Here is a 6,624-nt window from a genome sequence, read left to right as displayed (position 1 = left end):
TGCTGGTTAGTCTAATTCCTGTTTCTGTTCCAGATCTCCTCTTCCCCATAGCTGAACAAGGCAGTTGAAGGAGGATCAGTTTGAACTTTTACCCGTAAGACAGCCAAATACACTGACGGAGACCTGAAGAAGGGAAACGGGAAAACAGAACTCTTTTTATCAGCTAAATAATTGGACTATTTATAAGATGAGACTGTGTCTGTATGCCACTGTCTGCATAATAGTGTTGATATGACAGTTTTGGCGCACGGGAAGGAAGACAAAGGCGAGAGCTCCATGTAAACACCTTTTTGTATATGTCTTACGTTTATGCGGAAAAAGGGCGCTTCACTAGATGCTGGGTGTGTTCACATATCCCTATACATTCCAAAGGGGGAATTCCTTTGCGCACCGTTCCCCTGACCCTAACTGAGACTGTTAGATATTGGAACAGGTAGCTAACCGCACTGCTGAGGCTCTGGAGGGCATCACAGCTGAAATGGTAGCGATAAGGACCGTAGCATTACAAAACCGAATGGCCCTCGATTACCTGTTAGCTGAGAAAGGGGGAACGTGTGCCCTGATAGGATCTGAATGTTGCACTTACATTTCTGATAGTTCAGAAAACATAACCCACCTTGCCGATCACATAAGGAGGGAGGTGAAGAAGTTATCCACACCAGCAAAAGAACTTAGCAGGTTTGATAGGTTTCTGGGTGGATCTTGGAGATCCTATCTAATACATGGGGCAATTGTTCTCATCGTAATAATTACCTGCTGTTTGATTGTTGGTTGCCTTAACCTCTGCTGTAAAGTAATGATGACAAGGTTAGCAGACCCTCTTGTGGTCAAGGGTTCCCGGGTTATGATCCAACAAACTAGAGAACTACTCAACAATGCAATACTCCTAGAATGATCCTAAATGTTATCATAGAATGATAAAAGGAGGGATGTGGATATCTGAACGGAATATATGGAATTAAGGACAGTAAAGTAAACGGGATATATGAAAATGTATAAGCCATGGAAGAATAGCTGGGAGAATGTCAGATTGCAAATAGTGCATCATCAGCATAGCTAACAGTCTGTCTCAAGGTTTCAAGTCACTACTCCTGCCAATGACATCTAATAGTCACACCATTAGATTGAAACATTTAGAGGCAATACTTGAGCTTTCAAGAAGAACATCTCATATAGATTGACTAATGAGTGGCTGAGTTAGAATGTCAATCCATTTGTATTTTGTTATCTGATTTCAAAACTGTATAACTGTTAACGCTTTACGATGTAACTTCACCTATCCGTAGGGAGTGTGTACGCTCTATCCAGAGAGTATATCTTCTGTCTGATAGGTCTTACTGGCCGGTAATAAAGACTGCTTTGTTCAAAGCACAAGAGGTATTCGACTCAGTAATTTCACTGAACCAGATTGAGGTAAAAGAATCCAGGAATTTACATTTGGTGTCAGAAGTCAGAACCATATAAGATTATGAGGGGGCTTGACAAGGTGGATGCAGAGACGATGTTTCCACTGACGGGGGAGACTAGAACTAGGGGGGAATAATCTTAGAATAAGGGGCCGCCCATTTAAATCTGTGGAATTTGCTGCCTCAGAGAGCTGTGGAAGCTGGGACATTGAATAAATTTAAGACAGAGATAGAGAGTTTCTTAACCGATAAGGGATTAAGGGGTTATGGAGAACGGGCAGGGAAGTGGAGCTGAGTCCATGATCGGATCAGCCATGATTGTATTAAATGGCGGAGCAGGCTCGAGGGGCCGTATAGCCTACTCCTGCTCCTATTTCTTACGTTCTTATGACTTCATCCAGGACAAAGCAGCCCACTTGATTGGCACCCCATCCACCACCTTAAACATTCACTCCTTCCATCACTGGTGTACCGTGACTGCAGTGTGTACCATCTACAAGATGCACTGCAGCAATTCGCCAAGGCTTCTTCGGCAGCACCTCCCAAATCACGACCTCAACCACCTAGAAGGACAAGGGCAGCCGGTGCGTGGGAACACCATCACCTCCACTTTCCCCTCCAAGTCACACACCATCCTGACTTGGAAGTATATCGTCATTCCTTCATTGTCACTGGGTCAAAATGCTGGAACTCCCTCCCTAACAGCACTGTGGGTGTACCTTCACCACATGGACTGGGATTGCTGACCACAGTTAAATGGACTGAACTGCTTTTGAATGTACTGTACAAATTTTTATATGAATAAAGTATATTTTGAAATAAAAAAAAAACATGGACTGCAACGGTTCAAGAAGGCAGCTCACCACCATCTTTTCAAGAGCTATTAGGGATGGGCAATAAATGCTGGCCTTGCCAGCGACGCCTACATCCCATGAACGAATAGAAAAAAATTGAGGCTCGAGGGGTTCATGACCGCTGAATGCGTTCCCTGTCTGGGAGCAAAGGTCAGTGAGGGGTTGGTTGAGGGAAAAATAGCAACTCATGATTTTTATACCAAATTTCTTGATTTTTAAGAGTTTGTCTCTTTTTTTTTTATTTATTCGTTGCCAATCTTTCCAATTCTTTGTCAGATCATCTTGTCAGATTACAAACGCCAGAGGTCACCTTGCACACATCAAGGATCATTCTGCGCCAATGCTCTTAGCCAAAAGGCCTAGAGCCACTGCACCGTTCCTGGAAGTACTGCAATATCAGGTTCGTGCCATGGAGGTGGATGGGTCAGGCCCCCCACACACCTCCGTGGAGGTGGATAGGTCAAGCCACCCCACCCACCACCTATTTTAGAGTTTGTCTCTTGATTTAGGAGACGATGGGGTTAGCAATATTGGAGAAGGATCATACAGTCAGCACTTATCTGGCTGAAGATGGTTGCAAACGCTGTTCACTTTTAAAGGCTCATATAAGAAAATAATCACTCGAAAAATAAAGTAGAAGTGAACACAAGAAGAAAATTGAATGTCTGTCATGGGTTGACGAGACTTTGCGGAAAGTCCCTATCTAACGGCCAATCGGCAGTTGCCAGGTTTATAATCAAATGGACCAATGGGAAGGCAGAGATTAGGGGCGACGGTTTGTTTACGGGTTGAACCGAGTCACTGAGCGGAGGAATTGTGGCAGCGGCCGCACTGCGGAGGGAAGCTTTATGCTTCCAGGAGTCGCAAACCGAGCGAATCTCCTGAACCGGGTAAGTGATGATTCATGGGGAGTCAAGAAAGATTTGGATTTTATTAATGGATTGTATTTATAAATGTCGAGGAGAGGGTGGCTGGCTGTTGGTGACTCAGCGCTGAGTGTTGATCGGAATTGGCTGCCCCGCCCGGTTGTGCAATGCGCCATTACCTTATTAGGCCTCGGGCTGCAGGCTGCTGCTCTGAAAGGCCGCTGCCTCCTGCGGTTAGGTGCCTCTCGGTCTGACTCATCCCGACACGTCGCGGGTGGTTCCTGAGTCAGAAAGAACACGAACTATAATTTGCTGACGACACCCTTCCCTGCCCTGAAGGGTTGACCGTACTCTTGACTGGAAAAAAAACACTTTGCGCTTTCGTTTTACTAACCAGGGTGGTAAAAAGGGGCCAACTGTCACAGTTCAGGTAAGACATTCAAGTCTTAAATATTTCAGTTCTTTTGTCTGCGCTGTTTTTTGGGGGATCTGGAGACTTAGTGCGCACCTTGTGCGAAATACTGCACTGCATCTGTTTTGATCTTTTGTGTGGGGGTGGGAGCGAGGGTAATGATAGGAGACGTTGATCTTTCAAATAACAGTATAAGGGCTGCCGGAAAGGAAGTTAAGTTTGAAACTCAGTTGAATTCACAAGTAGGCCAGTTATAAATCTTTTTGAACAGCTACTCATTTTCACAATAACGTGTACCAATTTTTAAACAGAGATTTTGCAGCGGTCTGTAAGTGTTGCACGAAAAATTAAGGTAATTAATCCCAACTTTCAGTTTGCTGAAAATGCATTTTAAATACATAAAACTAATGTAACATTTATGCTTTAAGATACTGGTCTAGATAGATGGGTATGGTAGTAAATCCTTGAGCTTTTACCAAGCGGCTAATCAGTATATTCATTTCAGTATAATTAACTTCTACAGTCAACTTAAATGGAATTGGGCTTGGCAAAAGGAGGGGGAAAGAATGTGTTAGTGCAGTTTCAAGATGGCAGTACTTGAACATGTCAAGGGGTAGTTTCTGCTTTGGGCACAATCAGGAAACTGCACTTGAGGTGGTTCGGTGACATTTTGTTTCTGCTAAAATTCATTTGCATAATTACAAATGTAAAATCTTCCATGAACCAGTCCAATTGGGTGGTGTAATTGGATGTAATAGTTTCTTTCCTTGATATATTTAAGAGTGGTAACCTGGTGCTGTTTTATTGGTACAGCTGAAAATTGGTTATCACAGAAATAAACATTTTTAATAAGGCTGTCCAGTCCTGTACCTGTGAGTAACCTGATTTTAAAATCACTGAATTTATTTTAAAAACTATTGAACCATTTAATAGTTTTATTGGTGTACACGAGTCAGCTTCTTAGTAAATTAAATGCCTGGGTGCCAATGTTCCCAATAATCTGCGCAGCCAGGCAGCGATGTGGAAATAGCCTGTGCAGCTGGCTCACCAGCTTTTAATTGGGAAAACCCACAATGTCAGACAGGAGGACAATGGGGACTGGGAGACAGGGTAGGTCTGCAAGGACTGGAATGGTGGGTGAGCTGAACTTGTTGCAAAATAGCGCATGGGCAGTGGAGCTTTGCATGTGCTGAAGTTTGTGGAGGATGTGAGCCCAGCTAGAGAGCTTTGGATGAAATAGTTAAGTCTAGAGGTGAGGATGATGGTTTAGAAGCGTTGTGACAGTCAGTGTTACGGAGCTATGTGCAGTCTTTACGGCATAGTGTATATGGGGTTGGAAGCTCAGCTCTGGGTCAAATTGGATGCCAAGATTGTGAACAGTCTGGTTCAGCCGAAAACATAAGAATTGGGAACAGGAGTAGGCCATCTAGCCCCTCGAGCCAGCTCCGCCATTCAATAAGATCATGGCTGATCTGGCCATGGACTCAGCTCCACTTACCCGCCCGCTCCCTGTAACCCTTAATTCCCTTATTGGTTAAAAATCTATCTATCTGTGACTTGAATACATTCAATGAGCTAGCCTCAACTGCTTCCTTGGGCAGAGAATTCCACAGATTCACAACCCTCTGGGAGAAGAAGTTCCTTCTCAACTCGGTTTTAAATTGGCTCCCCCATATTTTGAGGCTGTGCCCCCTAGTTCTAGTCTCCCCGACCAGTGGAAGCAACCTCTCCGCCTCTATCTTGTCTATCCCTTTCATTATTTTAAATGTTTCTATAAGATCACCCCTCATCCTTCTGAACTCCAACGAGTAAAGACCCAGTCTACTCAATCTATCATCATAAGGTAACCCCCTCATCTCTGGAATCAGCCTAGTGAATCGTCTCTGTACCCCCTCTAAAGCCAGTATATCCTTCCTTAAGTAAGGTGACCAAAACTGCACGCAGTACTCCAGATGCGGCCTTACCAATACCCTATACAGTTGCAGCAGGACCTCCCTGCTTTTGTACTCCATCCCTCTCGCAATGAATAAAACAATGTCTGGGGAAGGGGTTGGAATCAGTGGCGAGGGTAGAGAGTTTGAGACAGATCTGAGGACAATGGCTTCAGTCTTCACAATGTTTGACTGGAAGAAATTGCGGTTTATCCAGGACTGGTTGTCGGACAAACACTCTGACTACACAGAGGCGATGGTGGAGAGGTAGATCTAGGTGTTGTCAGTATATATCTGGACATTGAGCATTATGTGTTATAATCTTTTAATCTTTCTACTATAAAATAACATATATCCCTTTGACTTGTTAGCCAGGCCATAAGCTTGTAAACCTAAATACAGTATGTCGAGAAAAGTATGTAATGGACTAAAAGCCCTTGGTAAACACTTCCCCTGAAGAAATATTACATCCTTTCAATTTGAAAGCACAATGCTCTGGTTACTGATCAAAATTACAGATTTTTGCTTCAGTACTGCTTTCAATATTGTTCAGATGTAAAGTGAAACACATTTCTTGAGCAGAGTTAAGTGAGTCATCAGAATTGATTAACTGAAGCAATTTCCTGTTTTTAATACCTTTTAATTTCTTTGAAGTTGAGATTTACAGATACATTGTGGAAATGAATTCAATAAAGATGGTACTAATGTGTGCTTGTACCAGAAAAAGATTATCATGAAAGCTGTTAGATTGCTTTAAAAACCGAACTTGTTCATTAATCCCTTCAGGAAAAGGAACCTAATGGACTTGCCTGTGCTGGCCTTCGCATAAGAACATAAGAAATAGGAACAGGCGAAGACCATATGGACCCTTGCGCCTGCTCCGCCATTTAATAAGATCATGGCTGATCCGATCATGGGCTCGGGTCCACTTCCCTGCCTGCTTTCCATAACCCCTGATTCCCTTATCGTTTAAGAAACTGTCTATTTCTGTCTTTAATGTATTCAGTGTCCCAGCTTGCACAGCTCTCTGAAGCAGTGATTCCACAGATCTACAACCCTCAAGAAATTTCTCCTTAGTTTTAAATGGGTGGCCCCTTATTCTAAGATTATGCCCTCTAGTTCTAGTCTCCCCTATCAGTGGAAAAAACATCCTCT

At 43.4% G+C, this 6,624-nt stretch overlaps 1 protein-coding gene across 4 annotated transcripts in view; it reads left to right on the top strand.

The window, feature by feature from the left end:
• The first annotated feature begins 3,029 nt into the window (after window positions 1–3,029).
• The window catches only part of birc2 (baculoviral IAP repeat containing 2), a 44,077-nt gene continuing 40,482 nt past the window's right edge, over window positions 3,030–6,624 (top strand). For 2 of the 4 annotated variants that reach the window (XM_070891901.1, XM_070891902.1), the window contains exon 1: window positions 3,421–3,556. The gene's annotated coding sequence lies outside the window, so the exon portion shown is untranslated. Of the gene's footprint in view, window positions 3,151–3,420; window positions 3,557–6,624 lie in introns of those variants that run through there. The other 2 variants (XM_070891903.1, XM_070891900.1) reach the window with 2 other exon arrangements.

Source organism: Pristiophorus japonicus, chromosome 10 (genome assembly GCF_044704955.1).
Source record: "Pristiophorus japonicus isolate sPriJap1 chromosome 10, sPriJap1.hap1, whole genome shotgun sequence".
In the NCBI taxonomy this organism is placed as follows: domain Eukaryota; kingdom Metazoa; phylum Chordata; class Chondrichthyes; family Pristiophoridae; genus Pristiophorus; species Pristiophorus japonicus.
Note: the sequence above shows the minus strand (reverse complement) of the source record. Positions and strands in the feature narration are given on the sequence as shown.